This window comes from Hylobates moloch, unplaced genomic scaffold, assembly GCF_009828535.3.
Source record: "Hylobates moloch isolate HMO894 unplaced genomic scaffold, HMol_V3 SCAFFOLD_6, whole genome shotgun sequence".
Classification (NCBI taxonomy): domain Eukaryota; kingdom Metazoa; phylum Chordata; class Mammalia; order Primates; family Hylobatidae; genus Hylobates; species Hylobates moloch.
Window position 1 is genome coordinate 89,349,652 of NW_026652281.1, and position 22,961 is coordinate 89,372,612.

A 22,961-nucleotide genomic window follows, 5' to 3' on the forward strand; every position below is an offset into this window, starting at 1 on the left:
CAAGAGATCTCTTGAACATCACTGGACATATTTATGGCTGATCATTTTGTGTTTTAACAATCATTTGAACATGTCTAAACTGTCTTTAGAAACTGGTAGGGATTTCCTTGCTGTGTTTGCTAAGCTTGGCCATGTCATCCACATATATATCTGAATATATTCATATATGAATACATACTATATATAATATGTGTGTATATATGAATACATAATACCTATGTTTATATGCATAATATGTGCATATATAAAATGCCCAAGTATATTATCTAAGAAAAGAGCCACTGGGGCTTTTATAAGTCTATGATTTCAGAACTAGGTCCATCTTTACGCCTCTAAAGCATTATGATTTACCTTTGGTGGAGGAAAGGCATTTTTGGTAATTTTCTGTCCCTATGGGAATTCAAAGGATAAATTTCAATCTCTCTTTCTTTCTGTCTCTGTCCATCTTATGCAGCTGAAAACTGGCATATGACTCTTTGAGAAGCTCAAACAGTTGTGGTAAGCATGCTTAGATGTTGAGTGCTATCTATTTTCTGGGGTGTGAAACATACAGGGTTTTACTAGTCTGTTGTTACAGAGTGCTGGGTGTATTTTGCTTTAGCTGACTGTTCCGTTGGAGTATTCAGCCTTTCTTTAGGATAACAAAAAATAAAATTAATCGAAGGCATAATCAAGGACCTTTTCCTTTTGTACAGTCACATCTCATTATACAACATTAGTCTTAAGCTTTGCCCACCTGCCAGATAGGTGTAAGATGATTAACGAAAGCTGAAACTCTCAGTCTAGGGGAGACAGCAGGGACTGGTGGTGCCAGTGGTGAAGTAAGAAGTACATATTCTGCCTAAAGGGACTCTGGTTCAGTGTGCGAATGTCAGCCCAATGTTGCAAATATTCTGATTTTTCAAAAGAAGCAGGACATATAGATTTTTATTTGAAAGCTCTTTATTTTAATAAGCCATCGACTAATTGACATTTAAAACCTGTGTAGTCCAAATAGACCACATCTACAGGCTGGAAGGAATAGAGGGCCTGCCTTTTGTGACCTCTGTTGTTTGGGGAGGTTGTGTAATCATTGTAACCAGGGAAGGATACATGAGGATTCCTCTTCAGGGAAGCTGACCAGCCCAATAAAAATATATATAGGTTGACATTTGGAGAGATCTAAAAAGAAGGCCAGGTTTCCATCATATCACTCTATAGTGAGGCCCACCAGTTGACAAACTAAGCTTCTGCACATTCAGCTTCTGATCTGTTTCATATTCCCTCACTTGAAATTATGAACTGATAGGCAAAGATCATTGAACATCCAGGAATGCCTCAGATAGGAATGACAAAATACAGAGCACAGAAACAGAAGAAAAGGAACCCAGAGGAACAGGAAAATGTGGAGAGCAGAAGACAATTTCAAAACAAATTATAATTAATATTCCCAGAGAGATGAGAGAAAATACACGAAACAGGAACAAGATGCTAATAAAAAGGAACCTTCACACTGTTAATTTTGTTAGTTATGATAATGTATTGTTATATATTTTAAAAAATCTTATACATTTAAAAAAAAGTTGTCCTTAGGTATTAGAGATTTATGCTAAATAATTAAATTTGAATATTGTGATGTCTGGGATGTGATTTGAAATAATTCAGAAAAAAGGATAGAGTTGTGTGGGAGATAGATAAAATGAGACTGGCAAAATGTTGGTAATTGTTGAAGCATGCTGTGTAATGGGCGCATAGGGGTTTATTATATTATTATTTGTACTTTTGTGTGTTTGAAATTTTCCATTATACAACCTTAAAAAAAGGATCATTTAGAAAGCAAGAAAGAGCTCTCAAATTGAAAATATGATAGCAGAAATTAAAATTTCAACAGAAGTATTAGAAAATACAGTGGAAGACATTTGTCCAGAAATTAGCCCAAAACAAAGCAATGGAAAATAAGAAAGGAAAAACATGAAATTAGAGGATCAGTCCAGGTGGTCCACTATTTAACTCTGGGAGTTATAGAAGGAGAACCAAAATATCAGAAGGAAAGAGATTATCAAAGAAATAATACAGGCTGGGCGCAGTGGCTCATGCCTGTAATCCCAGCACTTTGGGAGGCCCAGGCAGGAGGATCACCTGAGGTCAAGAGTTCGAGACCAGCCTGGCCGACATGGCAAAACCCCATCTCTATTAAAAGTACAAAAATTAGCTGGGCATGGTGATGGGCACCTGTAATCCCAGCTACTTGGGAGGCTGAGGCTGGAGAATCACTTGAACCCAGGAGGCGGAGGCTGCAGTGAGCTGAGATCGTGCCATTGCACTCCAGCCTGGGTGACCGAAAAAGACTCCTTCTCAAAAAAAAAAAAAAAAAGAATAAGAAAAAAGAAATTTCCTTGACCTAAAAGACATGAGTTTCTAGATCAAAAGAGCCCAGTGACCACCCAGCACAACAGATGAAAAATGATCCCACTATGGCATTTTATCATGAAATTTCCTAACCCCAGAGGAAAAGAAAAGATTCTAAGAGCTCTCACTTGCGTCCTGAGCTGGTCTAGGTGCTCTAGGATCCAGGGATTCCTTGGGCCAATGCTTCAGATAGTTAAATTCATCTTTTGCTTGGTCAGGGATGTGGTGGTTGCCTGGCTGTTGGGATTGAGAGAAAGAATCTAGGGTCTAACCTCTGCTCTTGACTTCCAACTAGTCTTCCTGTTTTCAGCTTCACTGTTGAAATGCATCTTCCTTCAGAAGTTCCTGGTTATTGTATTCCTGAGCCTTTCTGGAGATGGTGGCATGGGAGATCACTTCTTATTGGTCTTCCCTTTTCTGCCTCAATCCTGTCTACCATTTAGTCTTCAGCTTTGGGGTGTGTGTGTGTGTGTGTGTGTGTTTTTTGTGTTTTTGTTTTGTTTTGTTTTTTTTTGGAGACACGGTCTCACTTTGTCACCCAGGCTGGTGCAGTGGTGCGATCTTGGGTCACTGCAGCCTCGACCTCTGAGGTTCAAGATCCTCCTGCCTCAGCCTCCCAAATAGCTGGGACTACAGGTGTGTACCACCACGCCCAGCTGATTTTTATATTTTTTGTAGGGATGGGGTTTTGCCATGTTGCCCAGGCTGGTCTCAAACTCCTGGACTCAAACCATCTGCATGCGTTGGCCTCCCAAAGTACTGGGATTACAGGCGTGACCCACCACACCTGGCTTTAGGATTCAGCTTTTGCTGTTATATTACTTTCCATTCTTCATCTTCTAACATCTCTCGTCTGCTTTCTTTCTTTTTTTTTTTTTTTTTCCTGAGACTGAGTCTGGCTCTGTTGCCCAGACTGGAGTGTAGTGGCGTGATCTCAGCTCACTGCAACCTCCACCTCCCAGGTTCAAGCGATTCTCCTGCCTCAGCCTCCCAAGTAGCTGGGATTACAGGTATGCACCACTATGCCCAGCTAGTTTTTGTATTTTTAGTAGAGACAGTGTTTCACCATGTTGGCCAGGCTGGTCTCGAACTCCTGACCTCAAGTGATTCGCCTGCTTTGGCCTCCCAAAGTGCTGGGATTACAGGCGTGAGCCACTGCGCCTCATCTGCTCTTATCTTTCACATTGACTTTGACGATTTATTTTTATTGTTGTTATTGTTGTCTCTTTTTCTTTTTTCTTTTCTTTTCTGTCCTTTCTTTCCCTTTCCCTTTCCTTCTCCCTCCCTCCCTCCCTCCCTTCCTTTCTTCCTCCCTCGGTTCCTTTTCTTCCTTTTCTTTTTTTTCTGGAGACAGCGTCTTGCTCTGTTGCCCAGTCTGGTGTGCGGTGGCACAATCATAGCTCACTGCAGCATGAAACTCCTGCGCTGAAGGGATCCTCCAGCCTCAGCTTCCCAAGTAGCTGGGACATCAGGCGCACACCACTACACCTAGCTAATTTTTTTTTTTTTTCAGTTTTGTAGAGATGACGCCTTATTATGTTTCCCAGGCTTGTTTCCAACTCCTGGGCTCAAGAGATTCTCCCACCTTGGCCTCCCAAAGTGCTGGGATTGCAGGTGTGAACCACTGCACCCAGTATATTGTTTTAATTTATTTACAGGCATTCCAGTGAGGTTTTGGGAAGGAGCCAAGTGCATGTTTTGAATCCACCATGTTAGAATGGAAGTTAATTTGTTGTGTTAATCATTACTTTGTATGTCAGAGTTTCTTTTCCTGAGGTTTATTTGAAAATCAATGTAAGAAAACAAAATTTAATATGGAGAAAATAATTTCCTCCTTCTTAAAGTCTCTTTTGACTATCCTCATGCAAATTGGTTTGTTTCTACCTTCTCTGAAATACTGTGGCCCCGGGAGACTCCTACTCAGTTTAGCAAAGAATTCTCTACTGTTTTGGGTCTTACTATAAGCACTGGATGCGTGCTTTTCACCCAACTAGATTATGGAGTCTCTGTGAACCTAGGGAGATATCTTAGTCTGCTCATTGATTACCTTATGGCTCCTTATGGATATGAATTGAATAAATACTTTGCTGATCAAAGTATACTACTCAAATTTGTATTACTTTGTTTTTATATGTGTTATATGTGATTCTTTTAATGCCTTCTCAGCCTATTGCTCAGAGATTAGTAGGAAGGAATAAATGTAACAAGTAGACTTTGGGGGTAATACTGATAAGTTAAAAATGTCATTGGTTTATAGTTTCAAGGGTATTTTACTGAAATTGCAAATGTTCTATTATATTTAGAAAGAGAAGAAATGGAAACCTGACGTCATTATACTAAGGTTGGGAAATCTGGAACTTGAGTTCTGAATCAGTTTTCTGTAGATAGCCTGTTTCACAGTGGCTTTGCTTAATGTTCTACCGGTAAACAGGCACTCCTGTTTATTTTCAGCTCTTGCCTTTCAGCACAGGATAGCTACAATTGTTCAGAGTATGCCTCTCTTGTATAAATAACAATACTGTCATTTTCTCTAAAGTCAGCCTTTTTATTAAAGAAACCCTTTAATAGTCCCACATATTCTGTAGTTATGCATTTCTGTGAGTGCTTACTGACCCCAGCACAGTGTTTAATAAATTATTGAACTTTGAAGAACCTTTGAGAAGCAAGGGCTTTATGTGACTGAGCAGCAGACATGAAAAAACGTTATCCTCCAGAGTATCTAACAGACAGAAATAGAGGCTTGATCAGACAATATAAGCACCGAGTGAATGATGGTAATACCATGAAATATTTACACCCATAGAGCATGCTAGGGTGGGGAAGAGAGTGTGGGTTTTTATCATTTTGGGTTGAACCTGATGCCATACAACTCACCACTCTATGATCTTAAAAGCAAAACAGAAAGAGAATGAGAGAAAGAAAGGAAGAAAGGAAAAGGAAAATAAAGAAATGATGAATATTGATTTGGTGATATTTTGTTGTTTGCATTATCTTATCACAAAAGCAAGGCTCCTTTTGTAGACAGGAACCTTACTAAGAGTCAAGTTTTAATCAGTCCTTAACAGAAACTGAAGGTATCTGAAGTGATTTCTTGCCACTACAAGTTTAAAGTTTTAATTTAATCAATATCTCATGATTTACCATGCCTCAAAAGCTGTCATTTTATTATCTGTAATAAATAGAGATTTGAAGAGTAAAGAACTGAATAGCCTGACACGATCTTACTTTTAAACAGAATATGCAATTTATTTATTTTTTCGTGGAATACTATTTTAAAGTGACTTGTGATTTCTTTAATAATGATCCACAGAGAAAATTAACATAAAGGAAGAAGCATCTAATTATTTAGGAAAGGTTTGGAAGATATTTATCGCAGCTAATATAGATAGAGAATGTGTAATATCTTACAGCATATAGAAAGGGGCTAAAACAAATGTGCCAACCAATTTGTTTTGCCCGTGTGCCCAGTATTTTGTATATCCATTTTTTAAAATAAGGATGAACCTTTTAAGATTTCATGGTGTTATCTAACATTATTAAAAGTAATTGTTGTTGATGATAAATAAAGGTTGACAATAATGTGCTTTATTGAATTTAATTTTACTCGTGATTTATTTTAAAAACCCACAGATTGTGTTTGGGAGATATTTTAATGTAGTGTGTCTGTTTTTTGCTTTTTAGCTGTGGAAGAAAGAATCAAATTATGTGTTAATAAGGAGGCTCAGATTGACCATAGACATTGGCCTTTCAAGGGGATCATCTGGTTTTAGAGGCTTTAGTCTCCTTTGAGTACCCTGGATGTTTGGTATGCATTATGCTAAACTAATGCATGATTACATTGACCCCATGATTATAGTGACCTAAATTGGCAAGTTTCTGTCACTTGTAAAGTCAAGGTAGCAATGTTGGAAGGGAAACTGTAGTGAGACTCTCCTTTGCAACTGTAATGTTTTGTCTGTAGATTGCAAATGAGGGAATTTTATAAAGGCTTTATTATTTGTAATGTAGGAACTCATTGCATACAAAGAAATTTTTAGTCTAAGGACCCAGTATTAGTGAAATGTGATGTAGATCTATTTGTGAAAGGGTGTACCCAGTTGAAACAGCAGGAGCAAGATTTTATTTGTATGTTTATTATTTTTGTTACCAAAACGATGCCCTGGAAAGAATCGGGATTTTTGAGTGTGAATGATGTAATGTGGATTTAAATCCTGTCTTTGCCACTTAGTTGTTTCACTTTCAGCAAGTCCTGAACCTAAGACTCAATTTTTTCTCTCAAAATGGGGCTCATGATGATTTACTTTGCAGATTTGTTAAAGCTTGTAAGCATTCAGCGCAGCACCCAGAGTGTGGGAGGCACTCAATGAATATTAGCTCCTTTCTCCTTCCTTTTCAGCTAAACCAAAAGGCTTTATCTAAGAGGTGAGACTTGTAGAAACTCTTGATTGATGGAAGGAATGAGTCAGCGAACTAGAAGAAGGGTACTCAAGGCCTGTGGATAACCATGTGAGAAGGTGAGAAGTGAGTGTGTAGTGATGGGAGAGTGTGGCTGGACAGATGGACAGATAAAGAAAAGAGGGTGTGGCTGGGCGCGGTGGCTCATGCCTGTAATCCCAGCACTTTGGGAGGCCGAGGTGGGTGGATCACGAGGTCAGGAGATCAAAACCATCCTGGCTAACATGGTGAAAACCTGTCTCTACTAAAAAAAAAAAAAATTAGCCGGGCATGGTAGCGGGTGCCTGTAGTCCCAGCTACTTGTGAGGCTGAGGCAGGAGAATGGCGTGAACCTCGGAGACAGAGCTTGCAGTGAGCCGAGATCCTGCCATTGCACTCTGCACTCCAGCCTGGGCGACAGAGCGAGACTCCTTCTCAAAAAAAAAAGAAAAGAAAAGAAAAGAGGGGCTGAATTAACTGACTTGTAGAGGCAAATGTGATATTGGTGTTGGGACACATCATCTGAACTTCCACTGTCATTACCTGCTTCTCAAAATTGGAGTTGAGAGCATGTGCAAACTTGAGAATTTATTCTTCTTGTCTACTTGAACATCTCTCTTTTAAAAAATGCAAAATGTTAGAAATGTTTGATCCAATATAGGGCAAATAAAAATTTGTCTGTTCCTTTTTTTTTAAATTTTTTTTTGAGACATAGTTTCACTGTCACCCAGGCTGGAGTACAGTGGCGTGATCTTGGTTCACTGCAACCTCTGCGTCCAGGGTTCAAGCAATTCTTGTGCCTCAGCCTCCTGAGTACTTGGGATTACAGGCGCATGTCACCATGCCTGGCTACTTTTTGTATTTTTAGTAGAGACAGGGTTTCACCATGTTGGCCAGGCTGGTCTCGAACTCCCGACCTCAAGTGATCTGCCCGCTTCGGCCTCCCAAAGTGCTGGGATTACAGGCGTGAGCCACCATGCCCAACCTGTCTGTTCTTAAATTCTACCTCTGATCGTAATACTTCAATGGAGAATACATTGCTATTACTTTTAGCATGATGGGTACCAATATGAGATTTCCAGTTGCTTCCCGCATGTTCATTTTGTAGATTTTAACTGAGGCTTATATATGCTCAGAGCTGTACTGTACTCTGGGGATTCAGTAGTAACAGACCAGAGTCCCTCTTCTCATGGAGATTAATATTCTGTAAGAGAAAGAATGCCAGTAAATAAGTAAACAGTGGCTGGGCATGGTGGCTCATGCCTGTAATCCCAGCACTTTGGAAGGCCAAGGCAGGTGGATCACCTGAGGTCAGGAGTTCAAACCAGCCTGGGCAATATGGTGAAACCTGGTCTACTAAAAATACAAAAATTAGCTGGGAGTGGTGGCAGGTGCCTGTAATTCCAGCTACTTGGGAGGCTGAAGCAGGAGAATCACTTGATCCTGGGAGGCGGAGGTTGCAGTGAGCCGAGAGATCACGCCATTGCACTCCAGCCTGGGCAACAAGAGCGAAACTCCGTCTCAAAAAAAAAAAAAGAAAGTAAACATATTTAAGGTAGTAAATAAGACCATGTCTAATGGTGATAAACAGTATGTTGTGTTAATGACTGAGGGGAGGGGACTGCTTTAGATACAGTGGTCTGAGGTCACCTTTGATGTAAACTCCAAAGGATGACAAGGGCATACATTTCAGCCTCAGGGACAAAGCTCTGAGGTGCTAAAGAGCCTAGCATGTAGAAGGAACAGAGGTGGTCAGTGGCCAGAACTTAAAGAGAAGGAAACGGAAGGGCAAAGGAATGAGGCCAGATTATGAGGGTAGGGACTTTAGACTGTGGTAGATTTCGATTTTATTCCAAGTCCCATTGGAAATCACCGGAGTGTTTTAAGGTAGGGAGCGTGTGTGTGCAGTGACTTACTCTGATTTGATTTCTATAAAGATCACTGTGGCTCTGCGTGGGGAATATTGGAAGGCCAGAGTAGAATTAGGGAGAAATACTGGGAAAGGAATGTTCTGATGGGTTGGCCCAGGTGGTGACTGTGCAGGTAGACTGAAGGGGAAGGATTTAAGATACATTTTGTAGGCAAAGCTGCCAGGATTTACTTTTAGACAGGATAAGAAGTTTGAAAGAAAAGAAGAATCAAGGAAAATTTCCGGGCTTTTAGCTTGAGTAACTAGATTGATTTTGTTTGCTTGTCGTTTCTTTTTGGAGATGGGGTCTCACTCTGTAGCCCAGGCCGGAGTGCAGTGGTGTGATTGTGGCTCACTGCAGCCTTGACCTCCCAGGCTTCAGCGATCCTCTCACCTTAGTCTCCTGAGTAGCTGTGACTACAGGCGTGCATCACTACTCCTGGCTAATTTTTTTGTTATCTGTGAAGATGCCTCACTGCATTGCCCAGGCTGCTCTCCAACTCCTGGGCTCAAGTGATCTACCCATTTCGGTGCCCCAAAGTGCTGGGATTACAGGTGTGAGCCACTGCCCTGGCCTGAGCAACTAGATTGTGACCATTTACTGAGATAAGAAAACTGAGGATGAAGCAGGTCTGGGGTGAATCAGGTGCCTTCCCTTTGGACAGTCACATGACTGGTGTCTGTTCAGCACCCAAGGGAGCATCAAAGAGGCTGTTGTGGAGAGGGAATCTGAAGGTCAGGGCCAGAGATAGAAATCTGGGGAGTCATCCAGTATATAGCTGATAGGTTAAAGCCTTAGAACTCTTCTTTTCATGAATCGTTGTTGTTCTTTAGGTTGTAATGAAGTTTTAGGCCTCAGCTTCCCTGAACTGGAGCGTTTTTCCTTCACCTTTTCCGGTCTCTGGGTTGCATTGCCAGACTGTCTCTAAGCCCAACAAACGCGTTCCTTCCAGGCAAAAGCAGGAGATGACACACACCACGAGCCAGATTTTCCATGGCAGACTTGTAAGGAACAAGATAATCTCATTGTTCCTCCTGCTACTTAAAATAAAGGTAATATTGATTTTATAGTAGCAGTTCAGGTCCTAAGGCATGAAATTGATTAAGTGTCTGATGAGAATTTGTAGGGTAGCCTCCCAGACCTGCAGCTACAGGGCATCTCCCCACTGGGCCAGGCCTCTGTGCTGACCTCCACTGTTATAAGTGGTGTTTTTCTTAGGAATCCTTAGCCCTGTTTAGTCTACATACTGTCCAGAAGCATTTATTTAACCTGATGGATGGCTTAATCCAACCTATCACCTTAATCTGACCTTAAAGATGGGAACCTAATGTTTTTGTTCTTAGTAAATGTGAAGACTAATTTTGACACTGTTTAGAATTATTTTCTTATTAGTAGCAGTAGATTTCATGAATTTTCTTCTGTGAAATTTGCTATTAAAATACTATAATCTAATGTTAAATGACGAGTTAATGGGTACAGCACACCAACATGGCACATGTATACATACGTAACTAACCTGCACATTGTACACATGTACCCTAAAACTGAAAGTATAATAAAAAAATAAATAAAATGCTATAATCTGACTTTTTTATTTTTACTTTTTTACTTTGGAGCCTGGCTTTATGAATTTTTTTTTTTTAAACAAGGGAAGGTACCTCTTTTCAAGGTGTCATTATTAAGCCCATGGGACTCTTCAATTTTAATGTTACATTAAAGAGAGTAAATTTCTTGTGATTATTGTGATATGATGCATTCAACTTGCAGGTCAGGTTTTTTATAATTTATAGATCAGATTCTGAAGATATCTTCAATCAAATTTAATAACAATCAAGGAGTGTATTATTCACTGACCTGAAGTATAGAAAGAGTTCCCGGAAATCATCTAAAAATAACTGTTTCATATAAAACATTTTGACTTTCTATTGTAATAAGATTAATATATTTTTCTCCCATGTCTAATTCTGGCTGGATTGTTCATGGGGTTGATGTGAAGATTCAGTGAGTCAATATAGGCTAAGGTGCATAATATAATGCCTGACACATAGTAAATGCTCGATTTATGTTAACTACTGTTAGCTGCTTTAGCCTGATGTTAATTGCAAACTCCTTTTATATTATCCAGCACAGGCCTGGGCACAAGTATGATATTTAAGTAGATGCTTAGTGACTGATCGATGTCTCCAAACATTTGGGATTTCCTTCCACATTTGCCTTCTTTTATGTCTTTTCTAAAATGGTCTAGGTACCTGACATCCTTTGATCCTTCATATGGTTGCACTCAAAAGGAGCCATATGAATTTTGACCATTTGCACATCTGCCTGTGTTTTTGGTTAGCTGCCAGATAGAGCTCAGGTTTTAAATCCTTCGCAGTTAAAAGAGATAATAAATGTTAACATTCCTAGTACAGTGCCTGGCACAGCATGTGTAAATATCATTTGATTCGGAAACATGACTGCTGGTCAATTCGGCCTCCAGGGAGACAAAACTAAGGAGTGGGGTTGTGGCTTTTTTCGAGGTAGGGGATGGAATAGATATTTCTTACCCAAGTAGAAGATGATGCCGGGGGATCTAATGCTTCTTTTAAATTTCCCTTTTGATGCACAAAGGGGCAACTCCGTGTAGCAGGACCTTGGTGGGATGGATAGGCAGCTTTGTAAGTGGAGAAATGGCCTCTGTTTAGCTTATGAGCACAGAGTCATTTTGGGGGTGGTTTATGAGTCATCTGAAATATGCATTTAATCTAGATTTGTGGCCTGCTGGTGAGGCTGCTGCTTTTTTATGATCTCAAGTGTCTTGTCCATGTCAAAACTTGCCTTGTTTTTTTGTTTACTTTGAATCAGAAAAATGTTCACAACCACCCTTGGAATTCCTCCTCAAGTGTGCGTTTGGTCACATCACCCCTGGCTACCACCAGTACATGACTGTTTATTTTGGATGTCCTTTTCTGATATTCAGCTAATTTAACCCACAATGAAGTTAATCCTTGCTTCTTTGGAAAAGTACAGATTTACTTATTAGCTGCTTTAAGAGACATTTGCATTTTCATGAAAGCAAGTATATAATTACATTGACTTTTGGACTCATCTACCCACATATGTGGTGGGCGCCTTTTGAAAGTCAGGATTCGGAGTAAATCAGAACTGTCTTGAGTTAGCTGAAGTTCTCTTTAAGGTTAACAATAAACATATCTATGACAAATATGGGGAAGTGGTATTGCATATTCGATTATGTCCATTTATCTTTCCTTCTTCTGGGTGAGAGGGGAGATGCAAATGAAGCTACCTTGGAATTCAAGTTTTCACCTTGTTTCTCCGCATTTATAGCATATTGATTGAAAGCATGGCTGCCAGAGCCATATTACTTGGGCTTGAGTACTAGCTCTGTCACTTACTCATTGTTTAACTTTGGGCGGGGTACTTAATTTCTCTGTACCTCCGTTTCATAATCTGTCAAGTGGGGATAATTATGGTAACCACCAGTGAGCATTGTTATGAAGATCAAATAAGTTAATTCATGTAAAATATTTAGAGCAGAACTTAGTACATAGCAACTGTGATACAAGTGTTAGATATCGTTTTTATTAGGGTTTAGTAATTGCATAAATAAAAGAGATGAAAGTCTAAATTATTAATCAGGGCCATTTATTTATGAGACACTACAGGCATTGTGTCTAGCCCTGTGGGTTTACATTAGTTAGGGTAGGTTACTGCTGCAACGTACCCTAACTTGATATGATTTTTGCTGCAAAAATCATATCAAAATAGTCTATAATGGCTTAAACATAATAAAATGCATTTCTTGTTTATGTAACAGTAATGAGTAGGTAAACAGGGTGGTAGGACATTTTCCTCTCTGTATTCATTTAGAGATCTAAGCTGAAGGAGGCTCTGCCATCTTCCACACAAGGCTTCTAAGGTCACCTTAGGTTATCTCTATTCCAGCCAGCAAGAAAGGGAAAAGAGCTGCAGAAATGTGTTTAGGGGTTTTTTATGGGCCAGACCTGGAAGTGGCACTCATCACTTCTGTTCACATGCCATTGGCCAGAACTCAGCAGGAAGAGGAGGAAAACAGCTGCCACTCATCTCAGCCGCAGAGTTTTTCAGGGGTCTCTAAAAATGTATGAGACTTGAAAAAATGTATTGACTCCAAACTCCAAACATAAAATTGCAGAATTAAAATGAATAAATGTTTAACTAAATGCTTATAAAATGGAGACTTATATCAGCTTCCAAAGTTGTTACATTTTGTATGGAAAAAAATGTAATTTCTTCCTAACTAGCCTCCTTGCTTCTTTCCTTGCCTTCTCTACTATATTTGAAAAGATTGTGTGAGTTGGAATTTGGAATTTCCAAGAATTCCCAAGTACTATCCAGTGATTGCTGAGAAATTATAATTAGTCATAATTGAGTTTCTCAAGGCCAAATAAATTCAAATGAAAAATCTTCTCAAATTATTTTGTATTGCAGAGAAACCTTTTAATGTGAAATATGGATACAATTTAATATGTTTATTTTGATGTTGAGTGAGGCCTTCAAAAGTAGCAGGATCATGGCCTACAGAGGTCTTAACATTCCCATTGTATGCAGACACATTTTGATTGCTTTGAAAAGGTGTATATTGAAGGTAACTAAACACATTTTGCATTTCAAGCTCAGAAAATTTCCCCTTTGGATTCCCTTTTCTTTTCTCCTTTTATTTTCTAATAAAATATTTACTGCTGTGATATCCAAGAACATGAATGATACTGCATTGAATAACCCAGGTGCTTGGTCTGGCGGATGCCAGTGCCAGAGAAGAAAAGTGCCCTATTTTTTCAGTTATCATGTTTGAAGGCTAGGCTTTGGTCTTCCTTCTGAGTCATTCTTGGCTTCTTGGATGATAGATTTCTTAAATTCTTCTATTCTCCTAACTCAAGGCATTTCTGAATGGGTGTTTGCGAGACGTTGTTTGAAAAACCACTTATTGTGATGGATTTTTGTTCTTCTATTTTTTGCTCTCTTATACACTTTGCTGTTGTCCTGCCAATTGGAATTTGATTTGTTAATTACAAAAGCAAACTATCCAGGATAGCTCTAAAAGGACTCCGCTATAGGTTGGGGCTATGATAGAGACTTTCGCGAAAGGGATTGGCAATTAAGAAATATAGCAACTGCTTCTGATGATTAAACATTTCAAGCATCTCTGAAGGTAGAATGTGGGGAATCTCTAGAGAAGGAAGGGAATAGAGAGGGAACTAATATTTATTGTTACTCCTACAGTCATCTCCGTCTCAGTACAGGACATCTTCATCCTTCCAGTTGTTCAGACCAAAAATCCTGGAAACATCCTTGACTCCATCTTTCCCATTCCATATTTCACCCATCAGCAAATTCTGTTGCATCTGTCTTCAGAATATATTCAGAATCTAATCACTTCTTACAACCTCTCCTTCTGCCATCCTTCTCCAAGCCACTAGCATCACTCTCCTGGATCATTGCAATTTCTTCCTATCTAGTCTCCTTGCTTCTTTCCTTGCCTTTCTCTACATAGCAATCAAAGTTTAGTCTTCAAAACACAACAAAAAAAAAAATCTCTCTTTTCTGTTCAAACTCTTTTATGTTTCCTCAAAATGTTATACACAGAGTTACCATTTAACCCGGCAATTCCACTCCTAGTTACCCAAGAGAAATGAAAATGTATGTCCACACAAAACCTGTACATGAATGTTCACAGCAGCATTATTCATGATAGCCAAAAGTGGAAAAAACCCAAACGCCCATCAATGATGAATGTACAATTAAAATGTGGCATAACCATACAATGGAATTTTATTTGTCAATAAAAAGAATGAAGTACTGGTACCATGCTATAAAATGGTTGAACTTTGAAACCATATGCTCCGTAAAAGAAGCCAGTGACAAAAGGCCACATATTACATGATTCCATGTACAGAATAGACAAATCCGTAGAGACTGGAAATAGATTAGTGATTGCCAGGAGCTGGGGAGAGAGGAATAGGGAGTGACTGTTAATTGATACAGGGTTTCTTTTTCTTTTGCGGTAGTGAAAATGTTCTGAAATTAAGTAGTGGTGACAATTGCATAACTCTATGAATATACTTTCTGGCTTGTATTACTTTTTTGAAGGGGAAAATTGTGTGGTATGTTAACGATAGCTCAATAAAGCTGCTATTATAACAAAAACAACTTCTTTGGCTTTCTTTCTGATCTTTTTCCCTGAATCATTTCTGACCTCTTCTCCTACTCTTCTCCTCTTTCTTTTTAACCCACCCAGACTGGCCCCTATTTTGTTCCTCTAATAGGGCAAGTGCTTCCTGCCATGGGCCTTTGTATTTTCTCTTCTCTGTTTTTGTAGAACTTTCTTCCCCCAGGTATCTGCGTGGCTGGTTCACTTGCTTCCTTTAGGTCTCTGTTTAAACATCCTATTCTCAGGAGACTTTCTCTGATTACCCGAAAATAGCACTCCCTACTTCATGACCTGCTGGCGTTCTCTGTTTCTTTCATCCTGTTTTATTTTTCTCTGTATCATCAACGTGTGATTCACTGTTTTCTTGTTTTTTGTCTGTCTTCAAACATTAAAATGTAAACTCCATGAGGCAGTAAGTTGGCTTTGTTCGTGACTGTATCTGGGGTAATACATACCACACCTCTTTTCACTAGACCATTAGCATGAGGAAGACATGGATTTCCTTGGCACTGGTGTTGAATTGGGACTAACTGTATTTGTAGGAGGAATATTTAGTGTGTCTATTAGATGCTACATTAGAAATCATCAGCTTGGAAGCAGTCTCCATGGGAAAAGTAATTTTGGTTCAAAGGGTAGAATGGAACTACTCAGGTTACATGGTCTTTTATTGTCATATAAATCTTGGTACAGAGTTCCTACTTTTTAAACCATTAGTGTTATGCTAATATATAAAGTTTGCTACTTTTCATATTTGTCTTACAGATTCAAAGCCTTTAGTTCTTTTCAGTCTTAATTTACCACCTGTCTGCTCTCTCCTTTTCTCCCTTGGAATGTTCTTAAGATTTCATTTTGAAGGAGCTTTCTGTCAGACGATTATTGGTAAAGTAAAATGTATTTCTGGGAAGCAGCTGATTACTTGGGCCTTTGATTTTTTTTTTTTTTTTTTTTTGAGGAGTTCATATTGAGATATACCTATTTTGTGGTTATTTAGAAAGGCCAAGGTAGGGAGAAAAAGAAAAGAATAAAATATATATATGCTTTTAAAAAAGCAAGCATTTAGTTTGGGGAGCCCTCAAAATGTGATTTCTTCTACTCCTGTTTTCCTGCTTCCAAGCATAGGTGGAAGATATTGTCAGTTTCTCTTAACTCCTAAGTTGAAATGTGCAAGTCGCTAGGTGGCACTGAAGTATCATTCTCTACACAGCCACGCCATAGAACACTTTTGTTGTCTTGCTCCAGCTGACTGGATTTCTAGGTGTCAGGGAAATTGTTTTATTGGTACAGGGCATAGTGTAATATATTCCTCTCCACCCTAGGCAGCTATTTAACGCTCTGAAACATGCACCTCTTGTGGCCATGGCCTGTTAACTATGCTTATTTGGTGTAATAATTAGCAGAATTTCTCACTAACAGGGGTACTTACCAACACCTCACATCTTCACTGTGTTTTTGTACGTGATGGATTGTACATTCTGTGGAGAAAGTTGGGAAGGTCAAAGCTTAACCTCTGCCTAACAGGACTAGTTTTTGCACATTTGATCAGAATAGGTTTATATTAACTGGCTTTTGAGCTTCTTCAGACCAGAATTGTGTGTAACGTAAACATATTTGAGCTTTTATGTAAGGACCTAGTGAAGGTTTGTAAACACAACACTGTTAATTTTCCAACTCATAGAATGACAGAAAAATAAATGAATAGCTGCTGGAATAATTGGACGACACTTGTTACTCAGAACTGTGAGTGCTGGAAGCGTGTCATAGGAACAGTGGGCCTGCCACAAGCACCACATTTTAGGTTAAAATCAGAGAAGAAAATTACACATGGAATTTTAATTTTTTCCATGGTCATAAGTTCGGCCCCATTTAATTCTTTGCGGTCTTTACAAGCCCTCTTAGGCTCCTAATATTTCTGTAGCAACAATTTTAACGTTTATTTTAGAACGTGGTCAGAATTAACCAAACAGGAGAAAATAGGTTTAAAGCAGGAAATACTTTAGCTGGGCCACTAACTTACCCTCTATGACCTTAGGCAAACTGTTTGCCTTCTCTGTGTTTTGATTCTCTCATTTCTTAAAATGGAGATTATAATACGCACCCTTTTGTGTCTCCTCCACCAGGTAAAAGTGAAACAATAACTTCTCAATATATCTTTGCTTATATTCAAAGCTCCAGGTAAATGTAAGATGTTGCTATAATTACCTAAGAAAGCTAAGAAGATTTTTCTTTGTTGATTCCAAGGTGAGTTGTAGAAATTCCAGAGGATGGATTAATGTAGTCTGAGGGCTCAGACTTCTGCATCTGTGTAGATAGTACCTATTTTCATACACTGTGGCCTGGCTCTGTTTCTGGCCTGGCTCTTTCCAAGGGTTAAGTTCCATCCTTTTAACTGTGTATCAACTATTTTCACTTGGTTTTTCTGCTTTTACTTAAACCCTTTATATATGGCTGGATTTAGTTGTAGGAAACAGAAACTATGTGAGATAGGGAAATAGGTTGATATAAAGTCATCAGGAGGACCAGAGAAATGGGCTGAAGGTGGAGCCTCCAGAGATGGGCCTCTGAAACAATATTACAGACTGGCTTGCCAGGGTAGCCACTCATCTGTCACACTCGGGAAGGGCTAAGAATCAGGAGTCATTCCTAGAACTGTTGATTTGTAAGGACACAGAACCATAGTTGTAGTTGGGATCAGGAAGGTACCACCATTACAACTGGCATTTGAGAACTACAAAGTGAATGGCCAGATTCTGGAATGTTATTACCTCATGACTATGTTGCCTGCAAAGAAAGGTGAAACAGCAAGGTGATGGCCTCCATTTTATTTTTGACTTCTGATTCTCACATGCCGCCATTAAATTGGTGAAGCTTATTTCTCATACAGAGCTCCTAGCTGCAGAAGGGTCTGAGAAATAGTAGTGTTTACCTTTTCATCCTCTGCACCATAGGAAGGCACAATAAGAGGAGATTGGAAGGGTGCTGAGTGCCACCATATCTACCTCTTCCCCCAGCATATTTAAAATAAAATATCTTTACCTCCAACTCGTATTGCATTTTCTGTCCAGCACAGCAACTAGCTTAGTGGGCCCTCAGTAGATGTGTTAATGACACTGACTTCCTTATTTCTTTGTATGGCCCCACCTTTCCTAGTCATGTGTCTTGGTACAATATGAGATTTCAGATCCACCTACCTAGATATAACTCTTGATTCCTTTTCATTTCCATTGTTGTCTCCTTGTTCAGGTCCAGATCCTGTCTGCCTGGGCTTTTGCAGTAGTCTCCTTATCTGGCTTTTGGTTTCTTTCATCGTAACCATATTATAAGTAGATTGGTGTTTAAAAATCAGAACAACAAATAACAAACATACTTCCATTGTGCCCCTGTCCTTCTCAAAAGCTTTTTGAGGCTCCTCATTACATGCAGGATAGAATCCAGACTCCTTAGCTTGACTTTCAGGACCTTCCATAATCAGGGTGCAATCTATCATTCCAGCCTTATCTTCCATTTTCCCCCTGCTGGAACTGAATTTTAGCCAAAAGGTCTAATCACTGATGTCTGAGTGTCTTGTCCTTTACTAACTTTTCAGCTCTGCTATCCTTTTGCCTGCTTTTAATAGTCTGTTTTCTTTTCTCATTTATTTATTCCTTTGATTGCTTAGGCACAGAGATTTTTTCTCCTTTCTTCATACTTATAGCATGGTTTACTAAGGCATTTTAATTTTATTACCTATATCGTTAGTTTTCTTTTTATGACTATATACCCTCCACTCCTTTTTATGTAGACAATGTAAATATTTGTTGTGGATTGATTTGTTGATTTTTCATGGTTTAGACATCTACTTGCTTGGGAAAAAGGGGATGGTGGAGGGTCAATCTGGGGGCTGAAGCGGTACTCTAGCTGTGTGATTTTGTCCTTTTGATTACTACTGAAAGGACAAATTAACTATTTGCTTTGAGCAAACTAATGCTGAGTTCTGTGGATTTAGTGTTTGAAAAGGGCCCTGGGAGGGAAAACCCTGGAGTTGAGCTCCTTATCCCCGTTTGCCAGGCTGGATGAGCTCCATGTCCATACCACTGCATTGCAGTTTGCTGAAGTGCGTGTTGTGAAATAGCAATGGAATTTGTCTGTGGTTTCTTGCCAGCGAGGAGGAGGAAGAAGGATTCTGAGTAAATCAGACATGCAAATTAGTAAGGCCCATGGGCCTTAAGCGAATTACACAATAAAGCCCAAAGAAATTCACTTTGGCTTCTTTCTGCTTTTTGTGTGTGTGAGAAGGCAGCTATTATGTATTTGCTTTAGGCCAGAGGTTCACAAATTTTTTGGCTTCAGAACGCTTTTATACTCCTAAAAATTATTGAGGAATCAAAAAGCTTTTGTTTATATGTGTTATATCTATCAATATTTACTGTACTAGGAACTAAAACAGGAACTTATAAAAGCCTTTATTGATTTAAAAATAGCAAAACCCCTTCATTACAAGTTAACTCTTTTCCAATGTAAAAATTAGCAAGAAGTGTGCCATTGTTTTACTTTTCTGCAGATCTCTTTACTGTCTAGCTTGATGCTTGATTCTTATACTTTTTTGTTTAGTCGTTGAAATATGTTGTTTTGGTTGAAGTATATGAACAAAATCTGGCCCCACACAGACATTAATGGAAAAAGGGAGTATTTTAATTGCTTCTTCAGCTATTAAATGTAGATATTCTTCTTTGATATTATTCCAAAACTTGTCAAGTGATAGCTTCTATTTTAAAACATTTTTGTTTTTAATTGACAATAATTATCTATATTTATGGGGCATGCTGTGATGTTCCATGTACACAATGTGGCATGATTAAATCAAGCTAATTAATGTATCTATCACCACATGTTATTTCTTTGTGGTGAGAATACTTAAAATCTACTATTTTAGCAAATTTGAAATATACATTACTGTTAACTAGTCAGCATGCTGTGCAACAGATCACTAGAACTTAGGTCTCCTGTCAAACCGAATTTTTTACCCTTTGACTAACATCTCCCCTTTCTCTGCTCTATCCCACCAACCTCTGGCAATTAGTGTTCTACTCTCTACTTCTATGAGTTTGACTTTTTTAGATTCCATATTTTAGGGAGATCTGTACCTGGCTTATTTCACTTAGCATAATGCCCTCTAGATTCAAGATTCATCCATGTTGTCACAGGTGACAGAATTTCCTTTTGTAAGGCTGAATATTGTTCCATTCTCTTTAGACAAGTGATAATTTCTTAAAGCTTACTTGCAGTGTGGAATCTGAAGCTATCTCAATTAACTTTTCTTACTTTGTTATATTAAAATCTGTTGATCTCTTTTGCACTTTGAGTGCATCTTTTACATTCAAATGATTTTGTAACATTACGTTTTGATCATTTGGAAAATTATCATGTCACTGAGTTATACAGATCTTCCAAATGTTGATGCATTTCATTATACAATGTAAAAAAAGGTCACACTCATCAATATCCCCGCTGATCTTATGGTACAAGTTTTTAAGTATTTAGAAGCCCCAAGCTCAAGGTAGCAAATACAAATTTTCTAAATTTCTGATTTTTCTTGACAATCTGAAGTTTATCATTGGCAGCAAATATAGTCAGTTGTTTTTCTTGAAGTGGCAAGCTCACTTTATTAATTGTTGAGAAAAAGTCTGCCAAATACTCAAGTCCGATTAACCAGAAAAATGTCAGTCAGCTATTTTTTCAAGTAAAAATGGTGTTCCATGGGGCAAATTCAGCTCAGAACTCAAATCACACATGTACTTTTCTTTGAGACAACCATTTTACTTTAGTATTTATCAGAAGTACTTATGTATGTTTCCTATTTTGTCACACAGTATAGTAAAAAGATAGCTACTTAAAGCTCAAGATTTAATAGAATTAATAATTTTTCCTGCTTTACCAAGGACATGCTTAAGTGAAACTAACTTCCTTTTTCTTTCTCTTTTAAATGGAATGCATGGTAAAGAACACAGTGACTAGTAAGCTTTTGAGGTCTATTACAACAGCCTGCTGACTATAGTTAATAATAATGTATATTTCAAAATTGCTAAAATGGTAGATTTTAAATGCCTTCACCACAAAGTATGTGAGGTGATGGATACGTTAATTAGCTTGATTTAATCATTCCACAATGTATACAAATGTCAAAACATCACATCGTACTCCATAAATATGTATTACTTGTCAATTAAAAATAGATATTAAAAAAACTGAATACTAGTTTAGTTTGGTACCGCTGGCTTGATTAGTGGCAGGGCACCTGCAGTTTTACCCAACATTCTTTAAACCATCAGTGGAAATGTCCACACAGTGAAAAAAGCAAATAATAGTATTATTATGAAAATAGTATTGATCTTGTGGAACCTTTGCCAATCTACTGCACTATACCAATTAGGAAGATTTGAGTAGCTAAAAATTCAAAGAGTGGAATAATAGTTTTATTAGTTATATCTTTAAGGCCAATTTCCTTTTTTACCCTGGAACTTAGGCTAAGTGAGGCAACCTAGAGGAGAAAATTTCTCTCTCCTGTCCTGAGATTGCTGTTAGCCCAGGGTCGGAATTCCTGGGGCCTGATTTTTTGAGTTTAAGAAGTACAGGGAAGATTTTTTTTTACCTGCCTTTGGTGATAATAAATGTTTAACCTAAATCAATGTGATTGTGGATTTTTTTTTTTGAATTGTTGTTTCTGTTAGAAAAATAATGAATGACAAGTGCCACAGATATCAGTTGTTTGTGAGATGACTGAGAAGGTAATAGGACCTCCTATTTGGGACATTAAGGAAAGCCTTCTCTAAAAAAAGAACCCATTTTGAGCAACATGCGAAAATTCTTTGAGTCAGTTGGCCTCATTTGTAAGCCTTTGATTGCTTTATTTGTTTGTTTGCTTGCTTGTTTATTTATTTATATTTGGAAGGCAATCTTTCTGCTTCCTGAATGGCTGTCAGATCTCCCAAATAACATCATCGCTTTGCTGGTGTGAATATAGCCTAGACTTGAGGTAGCAATTAACTGATCATGTAACAGAAGAATCCCAATCTTCCAGTTTCTTTTTTTAACTTCTTGGGTGGTTGGGGCACATCATTGAAACAATTATTACATTTACTCAAGAGTTTGTCTTTTCTATTAAAAAAAAAAATTCCATCTAAGTGCCTTACGGTGAAGAGGAGGAGATTGTGTAACTAGAGTCTCCCCTTAACTGGTCTTTATTGTTAAAGAAGAGTGATCCCTTTGTGTTTCAGCTTGGCACACAGAAATGGTTTTAATTTAACAGTCCAGCTCCTTTAATAGATCAATTCTCTATTGTGGTTTGAATTTGGTGCACTCCCAATTTACTCTAAGCTTCTACGGGCTTCCTTGGAGAAATTGGGGCAGAGATGCCGAAGACTCATTTCGGGTACAATTTAGAGTTTGTTTATTTATATAAATGTAAGGGGTACCAGTGCAGTTTTGTTACATGGATATATTGTGTAGTGGTAAAGTCTGGGTCGGCTGTTAGTGTAGCCATCATCTGAATAATGCACATTATATCCATTAATTTATAGTTTTATCTCCAACCTCTTATTAATTAATGCTAGCTATGGAAGCTAACTAGCATTTGTAAATGCCTGCTGTGTGTTAGATGCTCTAGTAGGTGTTTTAGACACCCTTATCTAATCTTCATGGTGACTTTCTGATATATCCTGAACCTGTAGAGTTTTCTCCACTTCTGTCACTACTACTACAGGCCAAGCCACCATCATTTCTTGCACAGACTTCTGCACCCCCAATTTGGCCTCCCTGCTTCAAGTTTTAACAGTCTTCTCCCTCTCATAATCCACTTTCCAGACATAAGTTGGATTTATTTTAAAAATGTATATCAAATGATGTCACCTCACTGCCTGTAAGACTCTTCAGTGACTTAATAACAAACAGAATGAGATCCTTCTCCTGCTCTGGCTGACAAGACCAGAACAACCTGGGTTCTACAGCTCCGAGAGCTCACCAGCCACTCTGCCCTTGCTCGTGCACTGTGCTCCAGACTTGCTGGC

At 38.5% G+C, this 22,961-nt stretch overlaps 1 protein-coding gene across 6 annotated transcripts in view; it reads left to right on the forward strand.

Annotated features, from left to right (window-relative positions):
- The window catches only part of FTO (FTO alpha-ketoglutarate dependent dioxygenase), a 413,232-nt gene that overhangs the window by 54,106 nt on the left and 336,165 nt on the right, over positions 1–22,961 (forward strand). Inside the window, exon 2 of one of the 6 annotated variants that reach the window (XM_058440997.1) lies at positions 6,785–6,902. The exons of the other annotated variants lie outside the window; for them this stretch is intronic. The gene's annotated coding sequence lies outside the window, so the exon portion shown is untranslated. The remainder of the gene's footprint in view (positions 1–6,784; positions 6,903–22,961) is intronic. 6 annotated transcript variants of the gene reach the window in all.